Here is a 17,772-nt window from a genome sequence, read left to right as displayed (position 1 = left end):
CCACCACCATCATCCACCCCCTCCACCTCCCGCGGTGACAGTCCACCGAGTCCGCGCTGTGACCCTCACGAGAGCACGAGGAGGAGGAGGTTTTTTTTATTTATTTTCCGTTTTCTGTTCCTTTAACCACTTTCGCGCTGCGCTGCTACAAGACACCAATGCTGCTGCTGCTGCTACTGTTGCTACTGTTGCGGTCCTGCCGCTGCTGCTGCTGCGTACGCAGCTCGTTACAGAGGCCGGGGAAAGGAATTTTAACTGCATCATGGCCACGACGGGAAACACGACAACATGGGGCTAGTGGTGGTGGTGGTGGTGATGATGATGTGCGCGCGTGCTACCGAGACGCGATCGTTACGCGATTGAGCAACATTCCTTGGATCGTTTCCCGGCATGATCCTCCCTCTAAATGGAGGCCTCCGGGGGTATTAAAAGTTCCAAATCATGATTGAGGCCGGCATCATTACCGGCGGCGGCGGCGGCGGCGGTATCATGCATTCATTGACGAACCGGGACCACCTATATGAATGCCTGCGAATCCCGTGTCCGTGGATGGTGCAAGTCATGTCCAGTCATGTTCTGCTCATCATTAGTCCGTGGTGCTGATGATGATGATGCCCTCATGGTGAGAAGTAGCACACGTGCTACGCCTCCTAGATCCCGCGGGAACAACTGGGAGTATCGAGGAAACGAAATCCGCATACCATGCGGTACCATGCTAGGATCATCGAAGTGTGCGCCGCCTAATTCTGGTCACCCAACTCACCGTGGGACCCTAACGTGTCTTTGTCGGTTACTGTTGTGATGGTTGTTGTTGTTGTTGTTGTTGTTGTTGATGTTGCATCAATGTGATGCCATGACACGATCCCGCGGTGCGGTGACGAATGTTTGTTGGCCCCCCTCTCCTCCGTCCGAACGCGCGAAAGGAAGGGTCCTTGAAGACCGGATCGGTACACCAGGCACCAGGCTGGAATACGGTACGGCACTGTACGGCGGGGGTTCTGGCCAACACTGTCCAATTAGTCACGTGTATAATTAGAGAAGAAACATTCCCCAAACGAAACCCCAACTTTACAGCGAATGTGTATGTGTGTTTTTTTTCCTAACCAGCCACAAATGACGTCATTGGAACATCTGTCGCGTGAGCGCTTGGCGAGAATGTTGTATTAAAAAAAAAAGGAAACCAACATTCGACACCCTTAGTATTCGACATTTTTTTTCTGGTGGTTTTTAGGGAGGTTTTTGATGGACGCATTTCAGTAGCCAGAAGGGGCAAGGAGGGGTCTGGCTGATGTGGAAGCATAGCTTGCGTCAAACTTCCAAGTCGGCATGCCAAGCGCACTAACTGTCCAAAGCGTGTTCCAGGAAAATTACGAATTTATTACAACAGTTAACCAATGATTGATAGTACATCGGCTATCGTCCAATGCTGTCCAATACTCGGACCTCATTGCTCCGTGATTGATACCCCCTGCTCTGACTTGAGCTGCTGCTGCTGTTGTGGCGCCAATCAACGGTTAATTGTGCCGGATATCACAATTTAGGCGCACGTGGCAGCAGGAGACCGAAAGCGAAACTTTCGTGAGGCGGCGCGAACCACCGGAGCATTAATCATTCGATCAATCTTCAAATTTTTGACATGCAATTCGTAACACAACTTTCTCTAAGTTCGGGCACGCTTCAAGCTCTAAAGTATAATCTGATTTCGAACGGAATGCGTGTGCCTGCGCCTGGCATGTTGTGGGTCACAATAGCTTCACACAATGTTCCCAGTCGCCGGGCGCGTCTTTGACGGCGGAAGTTTGCGCAGAAAATTATGAAAGTAAATATATCGACCCCATGGTCGGGCATGCCGCTTGTTGACAAGCGACAAGAGTATTCGATGTGACGACGACGACGACGACGACGACGACGACGTGGCAAAGGAGCTGGAACCAGAAAGTAGGAGCACAAGAAAAAAAAATTAAATCGAATTTCATCGAACCGGTACCACGCCGGTTCGATTCGCTAACGAACTTGTCTTGCTGCTGGCAAGCGCAACGCCCGGCTGGAAGAAAAAAAAATAACTTGCATGATGGACCCAACATGAAAGTCCTCTTTCCTGATCAAACATACTCCTCCCCCCTTTGGACCTTTTGGAGCATAGGCCACCTCACCCCAGGTACCCGGCAGGGCGCAAAAGGGCGCAGCGACCATTAGGCGGCGACGATGCTTCGTCGTCACACTTTTCGTTCGGTTGCAGCCCGTCCCGGGGAAGAAGCTGCACTTCTTCGTTTGTTGTTGCTCGGGGAAAGAAAAAACTCGGTTGCACAATCACCTCCTACCTGGCGCCTCCATATACACCGCCCGTTAAGCCAATTGGCAGCCATTGGCAAAGCAACATGCACATGAAGCGGCCACGGCGATGTGCGATAAATGGCAAATAGTTCGAGCACCATCGGGTCCGCCCGGCGCCAGCAAGTGAAGATGTCTGACACACACACGCACACGCACGCACACTTACGTTTACGGCCAGACCCTAGACAGGTAGCTTGCAGCAAAGAAGAAGCCGAGCACGAGCCAGACGCAAAGATGATAACGGTATTCGAACGTGCCTGCATTACATGTGTTTCGCGTTTCGAGCGAATGCATAATTTAATTTGAATCTTTCCTGGGGGGGGGGGGGGGGAGGGGAAAAGCCATAAAATGTTGAACACAAAGAAGGCAAGAAGTTTGTGGTAAAGTAAGAAAATTATAGGGTCCTCGCTCCACCGTCCCACGAAGTTTGGTTGTTGATATGGAACGCAAAAAACGCATCAATAAATGTCAGGAATAAATGAGCCCCTCCTTCCTTCACATGAACCACCACCTGGAGCAAAAACATTAGCACAGGTGCCAACCTGCCAGGAATACATGATGCTACGGACTCCGGGGTTCCGAAGTTCCGAAAGTTGACATACATACAACGCGCTCATTTCTCACCGACATGCTATGACCGGCGACGTCATAACATGACTTAAAACTCCCGACAGCCGACAGGAGGAGAAACTTTTACACGACCCACCACCCTCTCCCTCTCCACGCACGACCGAGTTCATGGGAAAAGAACGGGAGAAAAGTTTAACTTTTTTCGTGACGAGTGACAATTATGCTGATGCTGCCCCGGAGGGGGCGGGGGGCCTGGAACGAACGGGAAAGAGAACGAGGTTGTGAGGTGGTTGTGGGGCGAGGGAAAGACTTTCCCTTTTTGGCGTGGTGTGGTGTCTTAAGCCACCGGAAGCAGCACAACCGAAGAGACAACGTGATCCCTGATATGCCGGTGCCAGTGAGAGTCAGGAGCCACAAGTGAGCGCCACACGTTCACGTTCCCGTTGTCGGCAAGATTTCGTCGACATTTTGAAACCATTGCGAGCACTCTGCCCTTCCCCTGTCCCCTGTCTAAGGGCGTCCCTCCGTCCGTCGGTGCCTTGTGTGAAATGGGAATTTGCCTTAAACCCAATGTTTCCATGCCATTCGTTACGTTCTTTCCACCACCACCACCAGCGGTAGCAGCAGCATCATCATCATCAGCATGTTCACCTGCTGCTGGCAGCGCTGGCGGTATTCATTACTTTAATTTCGGAAAATGAAGTTCCCCCAAGATCTGAGATCAGCGCGAGCGAGCTTTTGCACAACTTTGCCATCAAAAACTCATCACAAAAAGGGGAAGGGAACGTTTATGCTCCACTCGAACCTCCATTTCATCCCCTCCCCGGTTTGGGGGAGCGGACCGGACACAGCCAGACGCATATTTCTCACGCCTAGAAGCGCGAAGAGGATGGGGGGCGGGGGAGCTTTCTAATCTAATTAATGCAAGTATTTAACTTATTTATCTCTCTGTGTCACTCTCTCTGTCTCTCTCTCTCTCTGTGGCACTCTCTAAAGCGTCTCCCCTAATGGATTGCAATCTCTGATGGTCTCTGGGCTAATGGCCCCGTCCTCACACTTTTCGCAGGCGAGGACAGGTTCAAGGAGGTTTGTCACGGTGAATGGGGATTGAAAAATGATGCTTCTCCCTCACCCCGAGCTTTTGAAGAGACGGGAAGGTGCTCGAATGAATGAAGCATCCCTCCCCCCCCCCCCTATCGGTCCGTTCGGAGTGTCTGAAATTCAGGAGTCTGATAATTGAAATATTGATTTTGTTTAAATCATGTTTTGCATCAGATCGTGGCATCGCGAGGGAATGGGAAGCAGCAACAGCAAGCCATGCTGTTGTCACGTTGTTGTCAAGTTGTTGTTGTCATATTTCTCTTTTCTTTCGTTGAATAACGGAATGGTCCCTTGCCAGGGTGATGCGCCGGGATGACATAAGATATGCATGAAGTTATTCAATTTATTTCCAACATATTTCTTCAAATATGCATGCGATCCGTATGCGAGTAGCAGCTGGCATAGGAATCTATAGTGTGTCTAGCAAGTCCCGAACGGACTTGCAGAACATGAGATGCGATGTTTGACGTGTGTGTGTTGTTTGTTGCATTGCAAAATGCAAATGGCGAAGAAAATGGAAACACGATTTCGTCGAAATCGCCATCGCCCTGCACTTCATTTTGATTCGCTCTCTCTTGCTCTCTCTGTCTCTCTGTCTCTCTGGCTCTTGAGATACTCGAGTATTGCACATTCTGCACAATGTGCAACGTCCAGGAACTCGAATCAACATGCCAGCCAGCACGGGAGAGCTTCACTGTCAGCAGCTGCTGCTGCTTCTGGTGACGGCAAATGATTCGAAATTCAAGTGGCACACCATCAGCCCAGTGACAGTGGAAGTGGTAGAGTTTTAAAGGAGGGGTTTTCAGGAAACGAACACGGGGTGGAAAATTCCGATCAGCAGCAGCAGCAGCAGCAGCAGCAGCAGCAGCAGCAGCAGCAGCAGCAGCAGCAGCAGCCAGACTCCAGTATTCAGTATTTGAAGGAGGGAGAGGGTGGATGACTTTAGTGCTTCGTGCCTGTAGTGTCACGTGCCCTTTCGGCTCGGGTCAACTGAGGCAACGGATCAAGTGGACTCGTGACTGTCACCGTGCCTTTCGGCGATTCAGCAGTCGTCGTCCACCAAATACTGTATGATCCGTATCCTAGGGGAGGGGGGCTCTTTACCGAAAGGGGTGAAGGGGGTGTACTGTGGTACCTCTTGAACCTCAGGTACTTCAAATTAATAACCCACCAGCGTAGCGTTTGTTTTAGCACACCACCGGTGACGGAATACTGGGAGCAAAGCTGCATGTAAATGGCATTCCAGCGAACGGATGTTATGACAGATGAATAGAAGTTCAATAGAGAAGAGGAAGAGAGGAAGAAATGAACCTAAAAGGGACACTTATTGAAAATCGATGGATCATCTATTTTTGTTGACCTTGCAGTGTAAGCAAATGTGTGTAGTAGCAGTTGCAGTGTCCATTATTATGCCTTCGTGTCGATTCCATTTCCCGGCCCCGTAGGTCAAGTATCATTAGCCGATGATTTTCCGAAACGGAATGGTACACCATCCGTGGTCACTGCGCATCAAAAGACAGTGTGTCACTGGGAGTATGCTGAATAGCTAACAACATCATTCCAGGCTGCATTTGCGATATGCATTCTCCAATCATCCTTGAAGCCTACTAAGGCCAGAGTGAAGCCGGAGTGTTTGTTTGTCTACTCATCCTTCCATCCCCAAGCCAAGCGTATTATTGCCTCATAAAATCAGAACATAAATTGAGCCACACCGTATGCCATCACCGGTGATGGCACCGCGGTGCATATTTGCATATAATACCAAGGTCCATCCATCCGTTCGTCGTCATCGTCGTCGTCGTCATCGTCGTCGCCATCGCATCATCCGATCGGTTCGTCACAGCACGACCGCTGGTTGCTTAGATGTGGTTTCGAGCTGTAGCTGTGGGCAAGCCTTTTGTGCGGGGAAATGTCACCAACAACAACGACTACAAAACGGAGACGGCGGTGCGGTGCTGCGTGATTTGCCATTTCCGCATGTCAAGCTAGTGTACGCGTACCTCGAACCAAAAGGGAACCAAACAACTATATCGAGTAGCGAAAGAGCGCACGGCGGAGGGAGTCCACGCGAACATCCGAGATGCGGTCAAGTGCAGCCGCAGCCGGACGCCATTTCACGCTGGCACTGAGCAAACAATGCCCAGTCAGAGCGCCGCGTGTGTGTGAAAGTCGATAGGAATAAAAATACCGCCAAGAACGCGTTGCAACAGCAACGACAGCAACGGTGTGACGGCGCGATGTAGGAATTGTAATAATTAATTGCTTTTACCGGACCCTCTGCTGCTGCTGCTGCTCGGCTCTCGAATGTCGCTGCACGCCGGTTTAAAGTCAAGTGCAGGAAAGTGTTGGCAATTGCGGGACGCGGTCACCTGTTACCGAACCGCGCGCGCCGGATAAGCCGGACACACTTAAGGACACCGAAGAGAGCGGGTTGCTATGGTCCGTTGCGGTCGCGACCGCCATTGTTGAGAAATTTTCGAAAGTTTAGTCACCAAGGAGAGTGAAGAGAGAACCCTATCCACAGGGTACCACCGGCCACTTGGCGGCTTTCGCAACAATGACCTCGCCTCATTTTCCCCCGTCCCGTCTCGTACCGTCCTCAGAAGAGACACTTTATGCATTATAATTGTAGGTTAAGGTTGGGCTACCGGTGCTGAGGGGAACTAATGGTACTAATTTCCTTCACACTCTCACACCACTTTACCATTCTTTTGTCGTCTTTTACAGGAGGCAGTAACAGCACTATACACCGAGAGCGGAGGCAGAGAACCCGAGAACCGGTGGAAGAAATGAGCAACATCATACGGAGTGCTTAATGAAGCGTGCATTAAGCATCGACCAGCAGCAGTGAAAGTCCCCTCACCGACCGGTGCGGTGAAGAGATCGAGAAGAGCAGCTGACAATAGTAGTAATAGTAGTAGTGGTGGGAAAACCAAGTGGCGAGACGAACTTACAAGTGGTGCTGCGCGGTGTTAGCATAGTGTGAGCATGATTCGGGCACCGTACGGGCCCCAAGGACACTCCGTTGCTGTTGCTACTACTGCTGCTGCTGCTGCTGCTACCGTTGCTTCTGACGCCAACCACGGTGCACATCATGGACATTACCGCCTAGTACGCGTTCACCGAAGGACGATAATGGTCGATGTGAACATGTGAGCAAATCACGCGCGGCCCGAAGACGACGATGCAAAATGTGTTTCGCATGGGAAGGGATTCGTGTACGGAAGAGGTAGGTGGTGTACATCACTCGGGTTAGTGGCCAAAGGGCGGGGGGGTGGGGCTGTTTCCCATTATTTGGTTCCCGTCGCACAATTAGATTATTAGAGGTACTTGCTCGACACGCTGAGCGGAGAGCTGTCGGTTAATGGCAACAATGTTGCCACAAACACACACACACACACACACATACACGCGCACAGACACACCTGGTGCCTGGTGGACATGATTATTAGTATTATTATTATTTATAACACATCAAGTCTCTCTCAATCAATCCGTTCCGCACCGCTGCAGTTGTGAAATCAAAATGGTGCGCCAGCAGTGCTCGTGCTCGGCAAATATGTTTGTATACCACCTTCCACCAGTCCATAAACTGCGCATCCGGCTCGGTATTGGAGATTCTTGAATCAACAGCAGCAGCAGCAGCAGTGGAAGTCTTTAAAGCATACGCGGGCATAGGGTACAGCCTCATCTATTCTGATTCTTCCACTCCGTACTGTTGGCCATAAAACGCTCAGGTGGTGTGCCGGGCGTTGAAACCGGGTGCCCCTCCACCGCGTACACCTTCACCACCACCACCACCGTCGCCGGTTCCAACTGATCGTTGGATCGTTAAGACAACCGCACAGGAAAGTACACGGTGAAGATTTATTTTTATATCCGTTTGTAAACAGTCGCGGAGCGGAATCGCCGCGAAAGGGGGGCAGAGGAAAAGCCAAGAGACAGATAAAGAGAGAGAGAGAGACAGAGAGACAGAGAGAGCAGGCAAAAGAAGGGGGGAAAACAGCAATGATTTCCTGATTGATTTTTTTTGCTCTTCTCTTCTTTGCTTCTTTGCAAGGAGCCGAATAGGAGGCTATGAGAATGAGCAACGAGCGTAGAGCAGTGTGTGTGTGTGCAGGTGAAGGTGGCGGGAAAAAGGCGGAAGATTGCTTTCACGCCTCTACAAATAATGCGCCAAGATGGCATTTTATTGCCAACAAGTTTTCGTTCGGCGTGTTTTTTTGTTGTTGCTGTTCGTTTGCCTGCAGATCTGCCTCGATGTCGAGATGTGAACCACTACTATATGAACCTCGGTGATCTGTGAGAAGAGGCAGCAAAGCGACCGATGGTCCCGACTTTACGGCTTGATACGATGACAAAGTTTGCCGCTAGAGTGTTCCAGAGTTTGTAACCGTCTAGCAACACTCGATAAGCAGGATACATCCCTCTACGTACCCTTCTGTGGGGTGTATATATATAAATGGGGCAACTTAATTACATCATCGCAGAAAGTGAAGAAAGAGAGAGAGACAGAGAGAAAGCAGAGGCGAGATAGTTCCGGTTTGAAAAGCCATACCGGCGATGTCATCACTCAAAACCGTCGTCCGGAGTAACTTCTCAAGGCCAGCAGTCGGAGGAACATTTTAAAGCTTCCTTCCCGCAGACGCCAAACACTTGCTTTAATGCTAGAACGATCTTCTGAGCCCAGAAGAACTTCGTTCATTCTGCTGCATGGTTCTTTGTTCTACAGTGTTCCGTCGTGCCGCATCAGAAACTAGCGACCACTGCTCGTCCTTTTTCCAAGAAAAATCACAATGAGATTTCGACGAGTTCGACGCCTCCCTTGATTGATTCACTTTGACTCTGTAGCGATTGACGAGATGACAAACGGGACGGGGACACAGCAAAACAGCGCATCGAAGCGAACCACCGTAATAATCGATTTTCGGATCAGTGACTCCGAAGGGAACGGCGGACCTACACTAACGGTCAGTTGCCCAACTGTGCTCCATACTCCCGCTAGAAAGGCTAGCAGCTGGAAAGCGTACTGCGATTGCCGGTTGGAGAACGCACCGTAAATAGGGCGGCCGTTGAAAGCCGTCCACCCCGGAAATGTGCCTGTTATCGTCAATTATTCTTTTAGCGAGCTGTACTTTGATAAGCAATTTAAAGGCGTTAGGCGAAGCGTTAAGCTGAAATTATTACGCGCTGTGCGCTCCACCTCCCTCCAAGGACCCGCGGACACCGGGGACTTGTCGACATTGTCGCGGCCTACAGTAGATAGGGGGGCCGGGCTCGAAGATTTCATTTCATTCACTGCTGTTGGTGCTCCATCTGTGCCATTAGTAGCGGGATTCGGGATCGGCCATACTTTCCACGAGATGGAGTACTCTGCCACTGGCATGCACAGAGCACCAGAATGCCGAACTGGCGGTTGCCTCGGCTTTGATATTAATTAGCAAAGACAAATGAGGATTAACGGCGCGGACTTTATTCAACATAAAATACGCTGGCGAGTTGGAAAGCTGGGCGAGCGAGCGAGGGCCATCTGCAGTGGACCACGGGGGGCGATGGACGACAGGAGATGTCTATAAATATATAGAGTACGTGTCCTAGCGATCTCTTATCTCGGGCTCTCCCTTCTCCCTTTCGTTCCGATCCCAAAAAACCGAGCAAAGATGCCGTTTAATTTGCACCATAAAACCGGTATTCTGTCCGCCGCTGAGAACACGGCAATTTGTATACGTTTTCGGTTAGTTTGTTGACCCATGGGGTTGGTTTTACAGAACCACTCAACTGCGTTGGGTGGTCATGGGATGGTCAGCAAGCCAGTGGCAATATGATTGGCAGCCTTCAGCCGGTCGGTCGGTTGGTCGACCTACATTTTGTAACTCGAGAATTTTGATGACGCTTCTTGAGGTCACCATCCGCCGGTTCACAGACGGTGTGCCTCTGCAAAAGGAAGGATACACGGTATCCTGTCCTGTGCAGTCTACTTCAAAGCGCATGCCACAACAAATTTGCTTGTAATTTATTGCCATGGAATGCCGGGGAAAGAGAACATTTCGACGAGGACAATTTGGATCGCACAGAACATATAACTAAATGCTCCACCGTGGATCGTGGAAGAGCATCGCGAAGGTTGCTAGAAATTGCTGCTGCGAAGATTCGTTTTATGCGATAGTGGTTCAGCTCATTTTTATGGTCCTAACAGAATTGACTTCATTCTTTCAGACGCGGGATTGGATATAAGAAGAAACTGAACATGACGATTGATTTTAAGAATAACTAAGAATATTACTAAGAAGTATTAGCAAATTTAAATAATAAAAAAATTTATGAGTAAAAGTCACGAACGTCATTATAAACTGGTTCGTAAGCTCCGGTATCTGTTAAAACCAACACCCTGTGATAACACTAATAGAATCATAATCAAATGTATTATGTTTCCCCACATTTTCGTACCATTAATGCATTTTATTTCCGAGCACTAATGCGTTTTCAACTCCGACAAATATTGCTCTATCTGTGGCCATTCTGCTACAGAAATGCTGGCCTTAAATTTGACAGAAACTTAAGGATTTTCCATACCACTTGTGTAAACCGTTTCACTATGGATAGCAATGAAACCAAACAATGAGGGAATGTTCCATTCCCAGAATTCTGCTAATGTGCACGCAGACTGCTATCTAGAGAATCATCTGCTGCAACTAAGTGGCGTGCGTGTGCTTCGCTGTGCTAAATGGAGATTGGGTTAGTGTAAAATCAATTACTAAAAGCAGTGTAGATTCGGTTCACAGTAACCAGATCGGTTGGAGGGCTGTTCGTTTGATGTGGCATCCCTTCACAACATGCCTATAGTATGGTTTCGCGCTTACGAGCATATTGTGAAATTAAAGCTTAATGTTCATCACCAAAAGGCTTAAACAGTGGAACGGCGTCACCATCAATGGTAGCACCAGTAATGGCACATTCCGTCCCAACGCTTTCTCCTCGCAGTCACCGAGTTTACCGATGTGAAAGTTTGTCGAGACTCTATTAAATCACACTCTTTAGACTTAATAAAGCGTAAGAAGATAGTGAGCTTACCCCATACCAACCAACCAACCAACCAACCCACCGACAGCTTCTGCTTGATTCAATTTGTAGCCCTTCAACGATATCAATCGTCATCGCTCGACAGCCGGAACGGTCCCTTGCCTTTGCCAAAATGATGAAATGTGTTATTGATGGGTCGTGCCAGGCCACGTCAGACCGTGGAACCACCCGGAACCACCCGGAACCACCCGGAACCGCTTGGGACACGCAATGATATGCAGATGGGATTTTTGGAGTTATTTCTCATAACTCTACTGCGAGAATCGCCCGCGGGGGGTTTGGGTAGACCTCCGGAAACCTCCGTAAGCCAGTTCCAGCGAGAAGCCCCGGAAACCATCATCTTTTTTCTCTTTTCACTTTGTTTTATCCTTTTCTCGCCCATTTCGAAGTCTCGGCGTTCTCGATTCGGGACTGTCAATGTCAATTTGAGGAATTCGTTTCATCTTGAATTTATTTATTTTTTTTTGGCAAACATATTGGTACCAACGCCAACGCACCTTCACCGTTGTGCGTGTGTGTGAGCATGGCCACCAGTTGAGTGTAGCGTTAAAGTTCCGGCTCGAAGACGCTTAAAGCCAACGTATTTTCGGCAATTCGGCGCTTGGAGAGAGAGAGAGAGGTGCACATCCAGCACACGCCTTCTTCATTAGTGTGACGTGGCAGGAAAAAGGATCCGGATCGATTGGGGTTACCTTGGTCATATTCGTTCTCTAACACCCCCCTTTACATTAGGTTTCACTCGTCGGTGTACACGATGGTCTGAAGCCGGAAAGAAGCAGGTCGCAAATCCCTCTACCAATACACACACACAAACACGGTACGATGATCAGTCTATTTCAGGCTAACAAATGCCTTCGATCTAGTAGCCCGCTAGGGGTCAGTATCACGTTACCTCCGGCAACGCAGCAATTCTGGAGGAAGTGGAAGTTATTCAACATCTCATTATTCTTCAAAAACCCCCTCCCCCAACGTCGTCTTGTGGCCACGCGACTTTCGGGGTTCCATCCATCAGAAGGAAAGCCCAAGAAGCCCGCACACACACGCACGCACAAGACAAGGCAACGAGTGCTTAGCTACCCCAGTTGCTATACACCACAGAGCACTCGTCGAAACATTGTCGAAGGTGCCCTTCCACCTCGAACACAAAGACGGTACCTGCCCCTAAAAATGGATACCCTCTCCCTCCTCCCTCGTATACCACCATAGCCTGGCCATCCTTTCATTTCATTCCTGGGATCCCTGGAAGGCTCGGTGGGGTTCGGTAAGTGCCCCAATTTGTTGGCGTACTTTTTTAGCCCACGCACCCCCCCTCCCCTTGGCTTGCGTTTCTCCCCCTCACAGAAGGAGAGGAAGGGTGCGCATACGTATATCGTGCACCTTTCACACACGCGGCCAAATGAGCCCAAGCAGTCCAAAGGAGGAGGAACCACCGGCACACATTTCTCTGCGTCAGCCTTCTTTTTCCTGCGGCAAATTCACTCGAACCCTTCGCTACCATGGCAACTGTCACCATAAACATTTGCTCAATATTTTTGCCCGCTTCCGGTGTCCGGTGGTGCCGCTGGTGCCTGCCACTGCCAGGGAGGAGGGGTGGTTGTCGTGGGTCGCCACCGCACATGGTTCGTTTTGACCGATCGGCCCAAAGGGGGCTACTGCTGCTGCTGCTGCTGCTGTTGCTGGTCGTGAACGCAACTCACGAAGAAACACTTTCTTCGCACGCACGCCCGTCTGCGTTTCTGCATTCAGATTGGCCTTCCTTCGACTTTGAAATTTCTAAACTTTGCAAGCAAGCGACACACGCACACACACACAAACACACACACACACGGGCACGCATGCTCATTGCTGTCGCTGGTTTATGGTAATTTTGGGTTGAGGTAAAGTTTCGTGGAAGTGCCACTGCCGGTGGCTTCTATGTGCAGGCATGTGTACGGCGTCGAGGCGCATGTTTGATTGTGATGCCTGATACCGGACGTGAAATGTGATAATTACTGCGCCGCTCGGGAGTTTGGCCGCAAGCAAAGTGGCCGTTCTGAGCGGTACAATTTTACAAGCAACAAATTACTATAATTTCATATTTTCCTATGAATCTTTGTGCTAATGGCTACCTCTACTGGCTTTTGGGTGATCCATCCTCTTGGTGAGATCTGATGACGCACTTCTTTTGGGTGGATTTATGTTGCTGTATGACAGAAACCAAATCATGTAGAACGACATTTTTTTGAGTCAATTCAAGTGAATTGAAGTGAAATGACATGTACATTTATCACGTGTGTCTTACCACAATTGTTTTCCAAATCCAACGTTTGCAAATCATTGCAAAAACGTTTCCGAGACAAATATTAAATCACAAAATAAATTTTATCAAAAGATTATTAAAAATTGAAAATTTTAGTATATCTAAATATCAGGTTGGACAAGGCTACTTGAAAAACCAAATCATCTAACGTTTATGTTAGATCTAACATCTATTTTTATTCAAATGATAAGTCACGCAGCTTTGATGAATACCATACAAATGCATTTTTACAAACGTGCCTATATTTTCGGGCGTGTTAGATTCGTTATTAGTTTCACGTAATGTATCTTAGGATTTTTGAAATCTTTTGCTTTAACTAATCTAATTTAATTTTGCTTAAAACACGCGCTCAACGCAGTTGTTGTGAAAGATCAAAAGAAAAGTATAATAAATCACTGATCTTAGCGGCAAGACGTGCGTATAGCAGCTGATTTGCTTCGATTAATACAAAAAATTGACCTAATTTTCTAGAAATTTTTTTCAATCCGAGAAAAACTTGCAAAAATTATGTCGAAACAAATCAAAGATCTAAGGTTGTCGCTCCTCAATTGCTTTCAAGATAATCGCAAGGAGACGATCAACATTTCGAACGAAGCTTAACCAAATAGTGCGACCAATACACACGTTTGTATCACTATTGTTTTTTTTGTTTTGCAGACCAGAAAACATGAGAGCGCGAATTGTGCCTGGCTTGGTAACAGAGCGTCCGTGGTGGGTCATGTGTGTCTAGGGATGAAAAGCAAACCAAAGTTCTTGGCGCAACCGTTCCACTTTCCCCTTTCCCTCGCTCGCCCGCGCACTGCTAAAATGATTTCATACCACTTGTGGTACTCTTTTGGATTAAGAAAGTTTTTCAAATGCCGCTGGAGAATTATGCTGCATTAGCACGGCAGCAAAGCGAACTTTGCGGCTCTCGCCACCGACATCAACAAAACTTTCAAACTTCGGCGAGGAGGAGATTAAGTTGATTTCACCTGGAACGCAACCATGTTCTTTGGCTTTTGCTTTTGCCGCTCGAGGGAAAACAATGCAGAAAAGGGAGCTGTGTGTGTGTGTATATGGTCGAGGAGCCAGCCCGGTACGAGGCACGTTCAATTCGAATGAGTAGGGACGGGGGTTAGATTATTGAAAAACAAAAATCCATCCCACATTCCATGTGTTGCGGTGGTGTCCGTTGTGGTGAACACGTTGACACTCGCACGCGCTGCATGCCATGGTTTTATCCTTGTGTGCATCCGGAACACGGGTGCACGCAAGTAGTGCTCCCCTGAATTAAAGTGCCATTGCGCTGGAACGCCACCCGTGGTACTCATTCCGACCAACCGCGCACTGCACGGGACACTCATAAATTAGCATTTTCGCACAACTCGCCAGCATTAACAGCAGCAGCAGCAGCAGTAGCAACAATGCCAACAAACGACGTACGAAGAATGAGAACGAAAGGCGAATGTGCTAATGTTGCGTTCGTTCTGCTGCATGCTAATGGAAATATTATGTAGCACTTCGTTCCCAGCGCCCCTCCACACACACACGAGCAGCGATGAAGTGGCAGTGAAAGTGATAGCGGGTAAAGCGAAATCAAGATAAATTTTCAAGCTAACAAGAGGGCACCTTTGTGGCTGTGCATTGATCGAATGGGTGCCCGGGACCCGGGGCCCGGGGCCCTTATATGATTCACTCTGCTCCTGTCATTCGCATTCAGTGCACAGGAGGGCCCCTGGTGTGTCAGTAATGACACGGAAGTGCTGTAAAAGTATTCGATGGGTTTCATCAGCAGCAGCGCATCGCATTCGCTGTTCTATACACTCTGCTCGCGAGGTTCATGTTCTTGATGATGTTCTCGCGATTCGCACTTCGAATGATTCCATTTGCGGACCCCACCATTCCGCACTGACTTGATGGTACATGTGTTGCGAAAAGGGTCCTTGATGGTTTTGTAATTTTTTATGCATTAGACAAATTATGGGTTTTATTGGTTTGGTTGATGTTTCATCAAGACCAACTCACATGAATTTAACTCTTAAACAGTGCAGCTTTGCTATAGTTTCATGGAGAAGTGTGTCTGTTCTTTGTTTCTCTGAAGTTGTTCCTTTAACGTAAGTGGAATTCATTGTTTTGACTCCTATACGATATTTCTTCTATGTTCGAAAAAGGATGATGGTACTTTAAAACTGTCAAATGGTAACATGAAACATGAAGTTAACCATTGACCACTCCCAGAGGCAAACTGTTTACTTTGCAATCCACATGATCCTTTTATGATAGTTTCAGTTTGGAAAATAGTGCTTGGATACTTTTGTTGGTTGTCCTGCAGCAAACATCAAACATACTGAATGTCCTTCAAAGTCCTGCCTGACGCATGATTGAATGGGGCAAAGAGCATGAGAATGTGTTTAAGGAACCTAAAATAATATCACGATACTCTTTTCCTACTACAGTAAGTGGTTCGAGATGAAAATGAAACGAAAACGAATATCAGAATGAGAAATTGAAAAAACAAGTCTAGTTCATAGCATTCCGGATATTGGTGATCCAAGAAAAACATACTTTAAAGTAAATCGATACTGCCATGGTTCTTTCGGAGAAATCCTTCACTTTAACAGCTCTTTGATGGTCTACAAAATCTGTATGCCCTTCCTTCAAGGCTCTACGAACTGGCCAAGCTTTCTGGTATTAAAGTAATCTGCCAAAAAAACCAAAATCATTAAGAGGGGCTTCGGTATTTTATTTTGATTCTTCGCATTTACTTTTTACAATTTTTTGTGATTGCTCATCAAACTGGCAAAGATATTGATTTTTGAAAATCCGCATTTCATACAAGGCTCAAAGCATCTTGCGACTTTGAATCGCGTTTCCCAAAACTTGCGTTTTCAAAGTCGGTGCCCATCGTAGCATGAACTGGTTCGATCGATTTGAAATTTTGAACATATAATCTGTACACTATTTTCCAGGTAGCCCCGTCAAAAATTATAAAATTTGTTGATACTTTTTTTTGAATTTTTTTTTTAATTATGTAAAGTATCCTTGTTGAGGCAATATCGGAAAAAGCGTCACTTTTTCAACTTCAAAAATCTGCCAAAAATCGTAAAAGGAAAAATTTAACAAAAAGTTGACAGGACTACCTGGATAAACTTATAATCTAACAAAAGAATATTCATTTGAGTATTTCTAATGACCCAGCACGTGGCTACGATGGGCACCACAAAAAGCACATTTTTGCAATCTTCCCTTTCTAGATTGCATGCCATGAACGTAGTTTTGAATAAATCTTCTCCAAAATAGAACCAAATATTCTTGAAAAATCGTAGTTTAATATGAGATTATTTTGAAAAATTAAAGTTGACTGGTTTCTTCACTAAAAATCGTCAAAAATAAGCCCTTTTTTGACCTGAAAAAACCAAAGGGGGTGCTTAGGACACGATTGGATGAAGTAATGAGTGTAATGAAAAAAATGAGTAATGAAAAAATGAAAAAGAGAGTTAATCTGCTCGTGTTAAATGATCTGTACCGATTGTTGCTAATCCTTGCACCTTCAATCGAACCAGATTCTATCATTTATTTCATTGGAATTGTATAGTTTGGAATGAAATAGTAGTAATGACTTTTTAAGCGAAGATTGTCAAATCTTCATCCACACGAAATGCACTGATACGTTCGCTAATACGATGGACACCATATCAATTACCGTAAAGCATGCCCACACTGTCTGCTACTAAGACATTGAACGATCTTGAATATCCGTGCCTTCCAATTACTGTTCCAATCTTAACTGTCAGATTGAGTAATCCCTTCATTTGTTTTGATATTGTCTCCGACCAACTCCGGCGACAGGGGAGGGTGTACTAAAAATGGCTGCTCCGATTCCTAACATAAACCGTTATCAATAATGGAATCATCGACAATGGTCGTGCCTTCTCGCCATTATACGTGCGACCGACCGGCAGCTAACCTCATTGTTTTGTGCTGTGTTGATTGATTTTGATCGATTGATGAACACCAGCCACTCAATTATATCCAGCCACCGGCCAGCATTAATATATAGAACAGAAGCAGCAGCAACAGCAGCAGCAGAAAGAACGTTCCCTATTCTGCAGCAGCAATATCAAAGCCACTACATTATTGACAGTTCAATGATGCTGATAGACTATTTATAAGGGGGCCAATTCGACTGTTTTACTTACGTCTTACGACGATGGGCCTCCCCGGAATTTGTGTGGTGGCCGGTGGTGCCCGGGATAATTTGGACCGATTTGAAATGCGAGGCCATCAAACGGGAATGGAACGTGATTACCGCCCCCGGGGGGTGGGGCGTATATGCCGATAGCGAGCCGGCTGCTGGCATTTCGTTTAACGGCGTTCCGTTCTCGCTTTCGGTCCGGTCGGTCGAG

General features: G+C 47.4%; 1 protein-coding gene across 1 annotated transcript in view; it reads left to right on the top strand.

Annotated features, from left to right (window-relative positions):
- The window catches only part of LOC125957521 (uncharacterized), a 78,920-nt gene that overhangs the window by 2,962 nt on the left and 58,186 nt on the right, over positions 1 to 17,772 (top strand). The window lies entirely within an intron of this gene.

The sequence above is a fragment of the Anopheles darlingi genome, chromosome 3, assembly GCF_943734745.1.
Source record: "Anopheles darlingi chromosome 3, idAnoDarlMG_H_01, whole genome shotgun sequence".
Lineage (NCBI taxonomy): Eukaryota > Metazoa > Arthropoda > Insecta > Diptera > Culicidae > Anopheles > Anopheles darlingi.
Note: the sequence above shows the minus strand (reverse complement) of the source record. Positions and strands in the feature narration are given on the sequence as shown.